We start from the raw sequence: 16,269 nt of genomic DNA on the forward strand, positions 1-16,269 counted from the left end.
GAAACATTGCCCCAGGTCGTTGGTGGCCAGACAGTAGAGTAGACCTCAAAGCAGACACCAATACATCTTAAGTGTCCCTGTCACCAGACATTTCCAGTGAAATCCTATTTGGCAGCTTATATAGGAACTTATCATTCCCAACAAGAGGATCTAGCTCTCACACTCTCATACTTTTTAATATATGTGTTGTTAAATTTGGGTCATTTAATCCTTGCCCCAGACACTCCATAAACCTACAACACAAAACCCACTGGTGGGGTTTGCATAAGCCCCACCCATTTTCAGACTAAGATTTTACAGTGATTTTCTCTGAAAATTCATGACAATCTTAGCAAATTCTAGCCTGTTGGCAACTATGTTCTGTGTCAGCTAATACACTCTAGCTTTCAACAGCTCAGGACAAAAGAAGATGAAAGAATGTATGGTGGGTTGGGTCGAACAGAGAGGAAAGCATACACAAAATACACACAGGCTGCTGAGCAGGAGAAGAGAGCACCCCGACAAACTCTGCAGGAGGAGGAGGAGTCGCACACTCCTTGGCATCAGTGTCTGTCAGAACAAGTGAGAAAAAGATCCCTTCTAAGCTACAAAAGGAGATATCAGTCCTGGAATGAGGCTGTGCTGATACATGAGAGCTAGCGAAGGCATCAGCATCCTGGACACACAGAGAAGCAGGAATAGGTTGCAAACTGGATATCAGGGGGTCTAAAAAGAATGGCAGAATGAAACTAAAGTGTATCTTTAACTTAATTCAAGGTAACGAAAAACATTTGTAAAAATCATTATTCCATGCCAAAGGTGTCCATAGTCTTTAAGCTTTAATTACGTAAAATCTGAAAAAGCCATTTAAAGGGTTAAAATTAGTTATATGAAATCATAATAATGCCAAAATATCTAGGGTGGTACGTCAGATTATCATGGTTTTACCGTAACATCTCTTCACGGTTTTCTTTATAAGCTTCATAGGCAGCAATTTTATTTTGCTATTCCGCCCTCCGCTCTACCAGTCCTGACTGGCCCATAGTGTGATAGGCAGAGGATTCCACAGTCACACATATCATTTCTGCCTGACTGCACTTATCTTGTTCATCTATAATGTGGGTTACAAACCAAACACTGGGAAGTGTCACGCAACAAACTGCAGCTCTTTGTAACCTGAGCAGCCACATCTCAGCGAGAATGTTATTACTTATCTCATGTGCGGCACCATTAAGGGACCAGAGAGTGTAAGCCATGCCTCATAGGAAAAGACATTGAGAATGCTTTAATAATAGTGAGACTGCTAGAGTAAGATGGCTGGAGACGTAGTGATTAGTGCTTAACTTGTCAAGATCTGTTAGGGTTTCCATTTGTTAAAGTTTAAGAGTAGGGTGTGATAAGAATCCGTGAGCAGCATTATCATTACTTTACCTCATCTGGGAATTTTACAAGGGGGTCGAGGGGTAGGTACAGGCAACACACGCTCCCTCACCACAGAGCCAAGCACACCTTCCCCTGCCATTGCGAAAATCACAGACCCAGAAAAACCCTGTACCCAAGACCCTTTAAACCATAATCATACTTCCCAACATGTAAATCACAAATTCTTGGCAATTTCATGCAGGAACTACCCCAAAACGACCCCATGGTCCTCACCATGCTCCCTTTTTGTGAAAGTGTCTAGGGCATCAGAGAAAAGTAGCGTTAAAAAAATTTGCAAACTTTGCAACTTCTTTACTTTTTGGTGTGGGGGGGAATGAGAAATGACCTCCACTATTAACGGTATTCATTTTAGCAATCATTTAAAGGGGTTCTGCACTTTGTTTAAACTGATGATCTATCCTCTGGATAGATCATTAGCTTCTGATTGGCGTAGAGTTCCGCCGATCTTTTCCGGCATAGAGTTCCGTCACAGGGGCTCTTTACCGGAAAATAACTGATCAGTTTTATCCCCATGCATTCTGAATGGAGAGTAATCCGTTCAGGATACATCAGGATGTCTTCAGTTCAGTAATTTTGACTGATCAGGCAAAAGAGAAAACCGTAGCATGCTACGGTTTTATCTCCGGCGAAAAAAACTGAAGACTTGCCTGAATGCCGGATCCGGCATTTTTTCCTATAAGAATGTATTAGTGCCGGATCCGGCATTCAAAATACCGGAAGGCCCGATCCGTCCTTCCGGTCTGCGCATGCCCAGACCCAAAAAAAAGGTGAAAAAAGTAAATGCCAGATCCGTTTTGCCGGATGACACCGGAAAGACGGATCCGGCATTTCAATGCATTTTTTTGACTTATCAGGCATTTTTAAGATTGATCATGATCCTGATCAGTCTTACAAATGCCATCAGTTGGCATATGTTTTGCCGAATCCAGCAGGCAGTTCCGGCGACGGAACTGCTAGCCGGATCTCTCGGCCGCAAGTGTGAAAGTAGCCTTAAACTGAGAAAAATATAAAGAATTCTTCTCTATGTATCTCAGGAGATCTTCTTTGTCCTCCTACCCTCGTTATTGTCCTATGTCTGGCTGTAAGACAGCTGGCTGCAGCAGGAGCCTCACTTTTCTGAGCTCTCACCTCAATTGCTTCTCAGGTGAAAATGGAATACATCAGCAGGAGATTAAAGGAACACTAAAAATGTAAATATCCTAGTACTTGCTCTTTTTTATCTCCTCCTTTCCCTTGGTCCTCTTTTGTCTCATATTACCATTAAAAAAAGAAACGCATATATAAAAGAAATCTCTCCTTATAGTCTAGTGACAGTCTACAAGGCAAGTGGCTGGAGCAGGAACCTCCCCGCTGTGGACTGTCTGCAGTAGTACAAAAACACTGTTAATACAGGATGACCGCAGATCAATTATTGTGGCTGTTTTTGACATGCTGTCCAGGTCTCCACTGTTTTCCAAAGCTATATTGGGATTGCTGTACGTACCAAAAATTTTGGGTCAGTCTGGACAGCGAACAAGCGATTGGTCTTAAACTGGCCAGATGTTTTGCTATTGTGACTCAACTTTCAGGAAACTTTAAGGTCGCATGACGGTCATAGTAACCCACAATCTTCCTGCAACTCAGTCATGGCCAAAAAGTGCCATAGTGTCGTAAGCTTAAAAATCAATATATTTCCAGGGCAAGGCTGTCAGTAGTTGTATATACTGCAAGAAACATTAATTGCTGACTTGTGCAAACTGACTGGTGGCCACTTACTGCTACTTCCCATTACTCTGTCTCATGTAATCCTCATTGTGACACCGGGCTGGAATAAGATCTGCACTGGTTCTATTTTTCCATGGATATCAGGGTTTCTAGGACATTGATACATACATAATTGGAATTTCACAGAATGTTCCTTCTCTGTGCTGTCCATGTACTGCCTGCCCTTCAAATATAAATCAGCCCAGCACCATGAACCTGCATTTAAATCTTGTACTTGATTTAGTAAAGTTCTTGAGAACACCAAAAAGATTTCACTGTCTGAAGAGAAGTGATTCATGCATATTGCCTCCAGACTGTGGAAGTGGTGACAGTTTATTGTCTTGTCGATTCTTGTGATTGTCCCTGTAAAACAACACAGCTTGATACAGCATTTCAGATCATCACGAGCTGCGTGCGCTGCCCTCATATCTCTAGCAGATTCTTACAGGCCATGATATAATGTTATAATAAGCAGATTTTTTTTATTATTTAACATCCTCACAGTCAAATAAAAATTGGAAAAACCCTCCCAAAAATTTAACTTTTTTATTGTAGATTTTTAATATGTGTAAATCTTGTTGACGCAGAACTCAGGGGACACTATTGCATATTTAACGCCTTAGTGACATAATTAATTTTAGCTTTAAGGACCAATAATATTTTTACCTTTTGTCTTCCAGCAGTCATAACGTTTTTTTTTTCTTCAAATTTTTTTAAATTATTTTTCAGGATTAGTTATAGGTTTTTTAGGAACCATTTTGGGGTATATATAGTGTAGTAAGCAACTTTTATTTTATTTATAGTGGAAAGATTTAAAAAACAGCAGATTTTACATTATTTTGTGGAATTCATTTACAGCGTTCACTGTGTGGTATAACTAACCTTTTTTTCCTTTCCTCCTGCAGCCTTCCCAACTGCTCCCTGCGTCTCCAGACTGGAGGGGGGGGGGGGGGGTTAGCTGCATATATCTCTGTATTGGTAGCAGCTAGAGATAAAGGCATCCCAAGCTTTCAAACAATACCAGAATGACAGCATTATCTTCAGTACATGAGAAGATATGACTGTTAGAGAGAAATTATTCCCAACTCGATTTCTAACTGGTATATCTTCTGCTTATCTTGGGCTAATGCTGTCATTTTGGTCTTGTATGAAAGCTTGGAATGTCAGCTTTCAAACAAGACCAGGTCCATGCTTCTTCCTATCAGGAGATATCAGCAGCGAAAGATTTGACAATCACTTATTGTGAATGGTAGATCCTGTTTTATCTATACACAAATGTGATATCATTACAGGCAGGATTAGAATGACAGATAAGCAGGTAACTACAGTAAAGTGATCTGTACAGACCAAGAAGTGGCGCCTATTATTATATTGCCCCAAAAGCTGTTCCTTTCTAGTGGCAATTAATAGGTGCAATTTTCTGCCCTCCTTCACCACTCCTCTTTGATTAAGATATAGAGCAGGGGGCTTAGAAGGCGAGTTGTGGGCCACAGCAGTTGAATTCAGTAGGGTATGTGCGGCTACTGGCTGGGTACATAAGTACCTGATTCTCACTCCAGAAATTACAGCTGAGAGCTCCTTATGTACCCGATCAGTGGCAGAGAGGATGGCTTGGGAGACCCCCCTGGGCATCGGCCCACCGGGAAATTTCCCTGTAAGGTTTATAGCCAATCTGCTCCTGTACATGTAATCACATACAAACACACAGCGACATACACACATATACACACTGTGACACACATTTACACATTCTTCCCTACTCTGATGGCTTTCTGTCATGGTCACTAAGTCATGGTCACCCCCCACTACTGGTCAGAGCCGTCCTGTAATTTTTAAAAGAATAACAATAAAAAGGCTGGATTTTATCCGTAGTGCATGTGCTGGACTTTTTTGCTCCTGAAGAAATTGTTTCCCTGCTCCGGGGTTTCTTGCACGCTTATGGAGTGGAGCAGGTGAGCTGGAAATATTTTGCTGTTTCACAAATTGGAGTTCTCCATTTTTAGGGGGTCACTGACTCTCACCTACTTGGGTCAGATGATATGATTTTATACATTTATGACAATGAGTGACTTGCAGACCTTTCTTACTCGTAACCTCAACCCTGCCATACTTCCAGGAGCCGTTCAACATAGCATTAGGTTAATCTGCAACCAAGTTCGCAATTATAAAGCATTTAATACCAGAGGGAGAAAGAAGACCGCTGGACCCATTAAACTCTTTTCATTCAGTAATACATTTCCCTGAGGCCACAGTCTAATTAGCTTTTGATGAGACATTCTTTCTTTGACTTTGCCCATTGGGATCTATGCACTTCTCTTGTGCTCTTCCACGTAGAGAAATGCATCCGCTGTGTCTGTTTCGAATTTACTTCTTCTGGATGTATTATCTGTTTTTGTGTCATTGTGACTCACCATCCGCAGCTAACCAGATGTTGCATTAACGTCGTTGGAGGTGCCTCAAGTCATCCTCATCTAACCAGGTCACCATCTAAGATATTAAAGGGGATAGTCCAGCATCTTAGATAATGTAACATAACAAACTGAGTAATACTGCTTCCCAGGTTCCCTGCCCGCCTCTGTGTCCTGGCTTCCAGCAATGACATTTTGACACAAACGTGTGACCTCTGCACTTTGTAAAAGGAGAAAAAGTTTTTTTTTTTTATTCTTTAGCCTTTTTTACAATGTCTAAAACTTTATTGAACTTAAATACCATATTTTTCGCCATATAAGACGCATCGGCCCATAAGACGCACCTAGATTTTAGAGGAGGGCAATAAGAAAAAATATTTGTCATTAGACCTCAGTTAAAACCATTAATCAGACCCCCAATGTTAATCAGACCTCGGCTGACAGCCCTAATCAGACCCCCAATGTTAATAAGACCTCAGCTCAGACCCCAATGTGAATGACCCCAATCAGATCTCAGATAAGAGCCCTATGCCTCTCATATGAGCCCCCATGCCTCTCATATGAGCCCCCATGCCTTTCTTATCAGCCCTCATGCTTCTCTTATTAGCCCTAATGCTTCTCTTATCAGCCCCCATGCTTCTCTTATCAGCCCACATGCTTCTCTTATCAGCCCCAATGCTTCTCCTATCAGCCCGCATGCCTCTCATATCAGCCCCCATGCTTTTCTTATCAGCCCCCATACCTTTCATATTAGTTTCCATGCCTTTCTTATCAGCCCCTATGCTTCTCATGTCAGCCCCCATGCTTCTCATGTCACCCCCCATACCTCTCATGTCAGCCCCCATGCCTCTCATGTCAGCCCCCATGCCTGTCATGTCAGCCCCATGCTTCTCTTATCAGCCCCCATGCCTCTCATATCAGCCCCCATGCTTCTCTTATCAGCCCCCATGCCTCTCATGTCAGCCCCCATGCCTGTCATATCAGCCCCCATGCCTGTCATATCAGCCCCATGCTTCTCTTATAAGCCCCCATGCTTCTCTTATCAGCCCCATGCCTCTCATATCAGCCCCACATGCCTCTCATATCAGCCCCCATGCCTCTCATATCAGCCCCCATGCCTCTCATATCAGCCCCCATGCTTCTCTTATAAGCCCCCATGCCTCTCATGTCAGCCCTCATGCTTCTCTTATCAGCCTTCATGCCTCTCATTTCAGCGTCCATGCCTCTCATGTCAGCCCCCATGCCTCTCATAGCAGCCCCCAGCCACAGAGCAGATAAAATAAAATAAACTGTTACCTTTCCTACTCCGGACACCGCCGCTCCTCTCCTTTAGCGCACCTCCTGCTCTTCCCACTGCCGGCTGTTCTGTGAACCAGCGTGCACAGCATGCCACAGCACAGCCGACAGGCGAGGACCAGGAAGCGGTGAGTACAGAGCCTTCACCGCTTCCCGCGGTCCTCCGATACTAATAAGCACTTCCATAATGTATTTAGGGGGGAAAAATGCGGTCTTATTGGGTGAAAAACACACTATTTCTTTTTAGACCCACTATAGGAATAGACGCTGTGATCCTCTGATTGCTTCTGTAATACATTGCAATACTTCTGTTTTGCAGCATATTATGCCTGTTAGTGTTGCACTGACAGTCTTTTAGGCCCTGCCTCTTTTGGGACCTAATAGACTTACGTACATCGCAGACTTGGTGGCTATTGTTAGGCTTTCACCTGACATGACAACCCAGCAGCATTCTGCAATCCTGTCATGGACTATTCAATAATACATGGCTATTGACCACTGCATCTAAGAAGTTAAACAGCCAGAATTGCAGTTATCTATAATCCTTGGCATTAGATGCGGGGTATAATACAGCTGGTATCCACAACTGATAACATGGGCAGGCAGCGGTTTAGTTAATTATGGGGTTTATGTTGAACTCAGAGATACACAGAGCATATTTTTTCTATTGTCTAGGGAAGAGATGTGTGAAAACACTTGTTTGCAGCTTCCATTTTGCATATATATCACCAAATGTTCCTGACATACTGTATATGGCAGACACTACCTCCAACGTACATTTTCAAATACTGTGTGAATAGAGCCTGATGGACTTCAAGACATGCACCACGATTATCTACAACTTAAAGTGGCCATATAGATTAGATATTTGCCGGTTGGTATATGGCAGCAACTTTAGAGGCTTCTATCGCTTTTCCCTTGTCTATGGCCACCTTAAAAGTGCCAACACATGAATCAATGCGGTGCTGCTGTGCTAAATGGTTATTTAAATTGTACTGGAACTATACTAGTCCGGTCATCATTTTCACCTAATGAACATTAATGAACATGTAATAAGCATTCTGTTAAGAGAGGACCCAGGCGTTCACAAGGGAAGGAGCCTGGCAGCTTACTATATGTATTCAAAGTTTGTTATACTGTTGTAAAACTATACAATGTGGGCAAGTAACCCCTAGCGAACCCTCCCCAATTTGGCCATGGTTGGAGCTTGATGAATTGATGGCACATGATCCCTCCAGACTTGTCATACATGGATCAGGACCTTATAATATGCACTGACTCCATTGTGATGTAATTTATAGTCCTGAAGACACAGAGAAACTAAATAATGACATTGGTATGAATTAGATTGGAGCGGTCCTCATGGGTGGAGCCTAGTTTTCTTGCATCTTTATTGGACAGTACTTTTTTTTTTTTTTTAACTCGTTTTATTGAAAAAGAGTAACAAGGCATATACATGGTACAGTCTTATGGGCAAAATACAAAGACATATTACAGGTCAGATCACGCTGAGTGGTGGTGGTACATACATAAACAATTCGATGGAGAGAAGACACGGCATTTAATACAATAAACTGAGTTGTACAAGGTGGAGTGCAAGACTCGGCATGTGTTAGTCCTATCAAGGGCCTAAAGAAACCGCTGACCTCTCCGAAGTCGTTAGATGTGACTCACACCATAGACCCCACACCTTCTGGAATTTATCAGGGCACTTTCTATTGACATATAACACCTTCTCAAAAGGAATCACTTGATTAACTAGCCTCTTCCATATCCCCAGAGTCGGTAAATCATCCGCCATCCATTTGAGAGCAATAACTTTGCGGGCTAAAAATAGAGATTCGCTTAAAAATATCTTATTATAGTGGGTCCAGCTATCATCATCCAGGATCCCTAGGAGACATACCTTGGGGCAAAGTGGGATAGGACCTAAGCCCAGTGATGAGAGTACCCCCAATACCGCTTGCCAATATGACTTGATGTACTCGCACTCCCACATCATATGCCAGAAGTCTGCATTATTATGTGCACATCTTAAGCAATTGGATTGGGGGATCCTTCCCATCCTGTGTAACCTAGTGGGGGTTAAATAGCTGCGATGTAGCATAAATAACTGGATCAATCTATTGTTAATCGAAGGAGATACCTTAGTGACTGCTTCTAACGCCTCTGACCAATCCTCCGCTGAGAGATGTGAAATGTTCCCTCTCCATCTGGCCTCAGCTAATATGGGTTGTGCTGACATGTGGTTCTCCAAAAGATGAGTATATAGCACAGACACCATACCTCTGGGTCCCCGTGATTTAATAACTCCGATAAGGGGATAAGAAGAAATGGCCCTATTACCATCCCTAAACTGTTCCTGAAAGGCGTGCCTAATCTGCAGATATTTGAAGAATTGGGTACGTGCTATTCCAAAACGTTCTTGAATTTGAGAGAAGGAGCGTAGGACACCTTCACTATATAAATCTCGCAAGAGTACAATCCCGGACGCTGCCCATGTATGTGTTCCTTCTATCCCTTGCAAATGGGGGAACAAAGGGTTATCCCATAAAGGCATGGTGTCGGCCCAATCCTGAAATTGTCTCAATTTAGCGTCCCTCCAAACCTGCTGTGCCAACCTATGAACTGGTAGCAAATGCCTCGACAAGGAGCCTACCCTCTCTAGTACAGGCCACAAGTTAGATAAGCCCAGGTGCTGTTGCAAATAATATTCCATATTCTGCAGGGGCTCACCATTAACCCAACTAGCTAAGAATCTTATTTGTCCTGCCAAAAAGTACAAGTGGAAATTTGGTAGCGACGCCCCCCCCCTGCACTCTAGACCTCTGTAATGTATTCATAGCGAGTTTGTGTCTGGCCCTACCCCAAATGAATTGAATCATTAAGGAGTGTAGGCGGTCCAAGAGATTCCGTGGTATTGGGGTGCAAGCATGTTCCAGTATGTATAGTCCCTTAGGCAGTAGGACCATTTTGATTAGATTGATCCTGCCCATGACAGACAGAGGGAGGGTCTTCCACACCTTGAACTTCTCAGTGAATATGGCTTCTAGAGGGGCAACATTTCTGGAGTAGGAGTCTCCCGGCACTCTGGTAATGACTATCCCCAGGTATTTAAAGTGGTCCACTACTCTGAGGTTGTGGTAGACTTCGGGCCAATCAGATTGCCACAGCGGCATCAAGGCAGACTTAGCCCAGTTAATATGCAATCCTGAAAAATGACTAAATTGCTCTATGATCGTGATCGCTTGTGGTAAGGAAGTGTCCATATCACTCATGTATAATATGAGGTCATCTGCATATAGGCCTACTCTGTCCTCTCTCCCCCCCAGCCTGACTCCTCTGAATATCGAATCTTGGCGAATGCGCAGAGCTAAGTGCTCTATGGCAATTGCGAACAAAAGGGGAGAGAGAGGACAACCCTGCCTCGTACCCCTCTGTAGAGGGAAGTAGGAGGAGGCCGTACCATTAATCGAGATACTAGCCTTCGGATTTTTGTATAGTACCCGGACCCATTGTAGGAATCTAGGGCCAAAGCCAAATCTCCCCAACACTCTCAGCAGGTATGGCCACTCTAGAGAATCGAAGGTCTTGGCCGTATCTAATGAGGCCATCGCCCACTGTCTTCCTTGACAGGTCCCAATTTGGGCTATAATTTGTTCCCTACGGATATTACTAGAAGTTGATCTTCCCGGTATGAACCCAGTCTGATCGCAATGGATTATGCTAGGCACTATTTTATTTAACCTATTGGCCAAAACCTTTGTGAAGATTTTGTAATCCAGGTTTAGCAAAGATATTGGCCGATAGGAGGAACAATCCAACGGGTCCTTGTCAGGAATCACTACTATGGATGCTTCATATAGGGAGTCTGGGAGCCTACCAATACGCCACGCTTCTTTGAACATCTCTCTCAATTGGGGCCCAAGGACGTCAACATACTTGGAGTATACCTCCAGTGGCAACCCATCTGGGCCCGGGGACTTCCCATTCGACAGACCAGCAATTGCATTTTGTATCTCTTCCAGAGTAATATCTTCCTCCATTAGGTTGCTGTCCTCCAATGAGAGTGATGGGCAAGATATTCCATCTAAGTAATTCTCAAGTTCAATCTCTGAGTATGACACTCGTGTCTGATATAACTCTCGATAGAAGTCAGCAAAACATGCTACCATATCCGGGACAGATTCTTTGACCTCCCCGTCCATGGCCTGAATACGCAGAACTGGCGGGGCAGAGGTATTTTTATGTACTATTTGAGCTAATAGTCTCCCTGCCTTATCACCCATCTCAAAGGCCTGCTGTTTATAAAAGAATAGTTTACAGTCACTTTTTTCATGCAGATGGACTAAATACATCCTACCTTTCAACAACCAGTCCTGCCTATGTGTCTCCGATGGGTCTGCCAGGTACCTAGCTTCAGCTTCCCTAACACTAGAGTTAAGGGAGTCCTCTTTTCTCCTGGTGTCCCTCTTAATATAAGAGATCGATGATTTAAGACATCCCCTTAGATATGCCTTTAGTGTTTCCCAAAGGAGGAGGATACTCGTATCAACGTCATGCACTTCAAGGAAAACCTGTAATTGATCTGGGATCCTATCCTGCTCCTTCAGTAAGGTAAGCCAAAATGGATGAATCCTTGTTTTCAAACAAGGGTTCAACCCCTGAGTAACATTAAATTGTGCAATCAAAGGCGCATGATCAGAGACATTTTGGGGGCCATAGAGAACAGTGGACAGATCCAAGTAGGCATCAGGGGATCCAAATATATAGTCTATCCTGGACAGCGCTCCATGGGAAGGAGTAAAGCAAGAGTACTCTATTGCATCTGGATGTTTCTCCCTCCAAAAATCTAGCCATCCCACTTCACCAGCCCAAGCCCCCAGCAGTGAAGGGTGGCTGCGAGCCGAGGAGGCAGGATGAGCACAGAAGCGGTCCCTCTGCGAGTCCATGACCATATTAATGTCCCCCACACATAAGAATCTCGCATGTGGGTATTGGGCTGCAAATATAGTTGCAGTTTGTAGAATGGTTAAATCAGCAGGTGGGGGACAGTAAACGCTCAGGATCACATACGGAGTGCCGTTCACGTGTGCATAGACAAAAACATATCTACCCTCCGGGTCGCTCTCAGTCGTATGTAACTCCCATCTGACAGAGCGATTAACTAGCAGAGATACACCCCTGGAGTGGGAGGTACCGTACAAGTGATACGCATATTGAACCCATGACTTCTTGAGTCTACCAGCAGTGTCAGGCGTCAAATGGGTCTCCTGCAGACTGAGTATATGAGGAGTATATCTGCGGACATGCGTAAAAACAGACACATTCTTTTACTCACATCTCCTAGTCCCCTCACATTCCAGGACATTAAAATTAAGGCGGCCATAGCATTCGTATCTCACATATCCATATAAGTCTACACTTCTGCTGCAATGCCGAATAGACTCCTCCCACCACATCATTCCACACAGTCACCCAGCTACCTGTACTAAGTGGTGTACCACATAATGCCCAAACAGAGTATACAAACTTAAGGCAAAACAAAACATGCCATAAACAAATGGTGCAATAGCGTGCATTTTGCCCAGAGTGGGAAAATAGTTTCCCTGTGGCAGCAGTGTCAGGGACCTGCATATTGCAAGGTGGTGTCTCAACTATGCAGGTAGCTGAGCAGCTCCCCTGATATTGTATAGCATACTGACATATAACAAATGATATACCAACGTATCAGCAAAACCTTTTTCGGAGGCGGGAGACCGCAAGCACTACAAAGTCCAGAACTGAACATGTCCAGATAATGTAGATAGCCATTCTCCTCCCTCAAGTAGCAGTGAGTCCCGCTGATAGAGTCCCCGATCAAGGAGAAAGAAAAGAGGAGGGGGACGAAAAGAGGTATCAACGCCATACCACATCTCAAGATGGCGCCATCCTGCGCGATTTCCTTGCGACCCAATCATCCGCTTCCTTGGGGTCAGTAAAGAAGTGTGATTTTTTTCCATCCACCACCCTTAGCCTAGCGGGGTAAGCCATAGAATAAGGTAAATTCATGTCCCGTAGCCTTCTTTTGACCGAGACAAAGGTCGCCCTCTTTTTCTGGAGCTCGGCAGAGAAGTCAGGAAATAAGGACACTTTAGCATTCTCATACATAATGGTTTGCTTCCTCCTCGCCTGTGTAAGGATGAGGTCTCGATCCTTCCAATTCAGCATGCGTGCTAGCAGCGGCCTAGGTGGAGCTCCAGGTGGCGGTGGGCGAGCTGGGACCCTGTGGACCCTCTCCACTGCGTACGCCATGGAAAAAGCTGCCTCCGGGAAGGTAGATCTGAACCAGGCTTCCAGGAAAGAGGCAGGATCCGGCCCCTCTGAGCGCTCCGGTAGGCCCAGAATACGCACATTATTTCTCCTGGCCCTGTTTTCCAAGTCGTCACATTTTTGCCTCCACAGGGAGACCGAGTCCTCCAGGGCATGAATCTTGGCTGGCATGGGGCGAGTGAGATCTTCCAGGTCTGAGATCCTTTCCTCCGCGCCCTTCACCCGCTCCCTGAGCTGCTGGACGTCCTGTCTAAGTAGGCCTACATCCACACGTACCTCATCAATCTTGGTAGTGAGGGAAGTTTGACAGGCCAGGATTGCTGACAGGAGTTGTTCATGTGCCTCTTTCGGTGAGAGCTCTGGCATGTCTTGTATATCGTTGACCGCCTGCTGGGCCGCCTGGCCACGAGTATGTTGGGTGCGGGGCGTGCTGGTCGTTGCGGCGCCATGTTGGGTGTCCTGGTGCGCATATTCCTTCAGGCGGTCAGCCGCCGCCTGACCTTTGCTGGGACCCATGGAGAGGTTCTGTGAGGTTTCGTGGTATCGCTTGTCTATTCTGATGGTGGATAGACCGTGTCAGTGCTCAGGATTGCTCAGGATTCTATGTGGGAGCCGGAGCTCAGCTCAGATGCGGCCGCTCATGTCGGCAGTTAGCCACGCCCCAGTACTTTTTTTTTTGAGGCATTCATTCACATATTCTCTCATTTGCAGTGTATGTCTAAAATTTGATTCCTAGCACCAAAACGCTATATCCTGGAGAGACTAGAAATGCTCTGAAATTGAATCCTTCAATTGTTTTTGTATTTCAAAAGCATTAGAAAACCTTCAAACTCACAGCCGGATAATTGTGAGATTAATTTCTCATTTGAAAGTCTTAATACAAATAGCGTATAAAGTCCCAAGACTCCGTGTTTTACTGACTTGAGTCGATTGCTCAGTGTACGGCAAAGGTCAGAAGCTTAATTCTAATAAAGTAACTGTGATTTATTTTATTTTATTGAAATGACCAGATTGTTACATTGAGGTTGGCTGTGTTACCTCTAAGCTGGCAGTGTTACCTCTAAGCTGCACAATCAGAAAAGAAAAGAGTTAAAACAGCATACTAATGAGTCCTGCTAGCCCAATTAGGGTGCCTTCACCCACGGCACATTTTGTTGCAGGAATTTCAGTTGAATGGGAGGAAAATTTCTGCAACATAATCTGTAGTCTGAAACCCCCTGAGGCCAGAGTCACACATAGAGAGTCTTAATATCAAACCCTGCTGGCGTAAGATGCAACAGAATAGGTAAGGTAATAATTCTGACACTCCTTCAAGCTTAAGTATATGCAAATGAGACTCTAGGAACAATGGGGGCATTGCCGTTACACCTAGGGGCTCCGCTCTCTCTGCAAATGCTGTACCCTCTGCACTTTGATTGACAGGTATGATCACGTTTACATTTCCTGGCCCTGTCAATCAAACTGCAGAGGGGGCGGCAGCTGCAGAGAGAGCTGAGCCTCTAGGTGTAATAGCAACGCCCCCGTTGCTCCTAGAGGCTCATTTGCATATATTAAAGCATCATCTTTCTCAGCAATGCGGGCACATATGAACAGGGGACCAACACAGATGCCTTCAGCTGCCAAGCGCACATGTAACAGGTCAGCCAGTGTCATGGGTTAAAATCTGCTGACAAATGCCCTTTATGTACCAGTTATAGGCAGTGGTGTCCTTTTTAGTTTCTTATTCCAGGTGCCCCTTTTTGTGGCTCTTACTGTAGACATTGGGATGTTCTTTTGATGTCTTATACATGAAGCTCTCTGTTACCAGAACTCTGAATTCGGAGTCAATGGGAGCAGCGCTGCACTGACAAGCTCAGTCCACTGCAAAGTAGATGAAGCTGTCTGCTTTTGACACCAGATCTACTGATCAGCTGATAAACAGCTGATTGGCGGGGCGTGGGTTGTCAGACCCCTGCCGATCAGCTAGTGTTGGCCTATCCTGAGGTGCACATTTTTTTTTAAATTTAAATATTATGACCCCTGTGACTTTTTTACATTTCTTTCAGGAAAAACCTGTAGCCCTTCACTAATTCTTCCAGCATCCTCAGACAGCTGCAAACCTTAAGGGCAGGCTGGGATTTGTAGTTTTCCTAAAATCTTGTAAACAATTTGGGGGCAGGGTAAAAGGTGTGATCTTATAGAAAAAAAGTGCTGCCACACGCTGAACAGGCCGCATGATTTGTCTAGGAATTCATTAATGCAAAGTGAATTTGCGGTGCAGCCTCTCCCCCCTAAAGGGCCCTTTCCACTGCCCAGTGTTTGGGCAAATTATTGCTAAAGAGCCTTTCTACGGATGCTCTTTAGCGATTATTTGCGGGGGGAAAAGGTGCTGCCGATTACTTGATGAATGAACGAAACGCTTGTTCATTGGTTAATAGTATTGTTCGTGTGGACACAAAATAAACGTTTGCCGGCAGCAGATCATGCTATCTAAACAGCCTCTGCTGCTGGCAAACAATGATTCTGTATGGGGAAGAGCAATGGTATTAGCGATCTCTCCTCCCTATGTAAATGCAGCGATCTCCTCCACTGATGAGGAAGGACTGTTAACTTCCCGACAATCGCTTGCTACATCGGGCCATGTAAAGGAGCCTTAGGCCTCATGCACACAAACTTATTTTGTTTCCGTGTCCGTTCGTTTTTTTTTGCAAAAAATATCCGCATCGTATGTCCGTTCCGTAGCCCCGCAAAAAAATATATAACATGTCCTATTCTTGTCCGGTTTGCGGACAAGGATAGTCATTGTTACAATGGATCCGCAAAATAAACGGATGCCATACGGACGTCATCCATTTTTTTTTGCGGATCCGCAATAGGCAGACCGCCAAAACACATACGGTTGTGTGCTTGTAGCCTTAGGGCTTGTTCACACGACCGTGTGTGCCTTGAATGGGTCCGCGATCCCTCCGTTCCGCAAAAAGATAGAGCATGTTCTATCTTTTTGCGGTGCGGAGGCACGGAACGGAACCCCAGAAAGCACTCCGTAGTGCTCCGTTCAGTAGTTCCGTTCCGCATCTCCGGATTTGCGGACCCATTGAAGTGAATGGGT

General features: G+C 44.6%; 1 protein-coding gene across 1 annotated transcript in view; it reads left to right on the top strand.

Moving 5' to 3' along the window:
* The window catches only part of LOC121002372 (transient receptor potential cation channel subfamily A member 1-like), a 253,721-nt gene that overhangs the window by 210,604 nt on the left and 26,848 nt on the right, over positions 1–16,269 (top strand). The gene's annotated exons all lie outside the window — the stretch shown is intronic.

This window comes from Bufo bufo, chromosome 5 (genome assembly GCF_905171765.1).
Source record: "Bufo bufo chromosome 5, aBufBuf1.1, whole genome shotgun sequence".
NCBI lineage: Eukaryota > Metazoa > Chordata > Amphibia > Anura > Bufonidae > Bufo > Bufo bufo.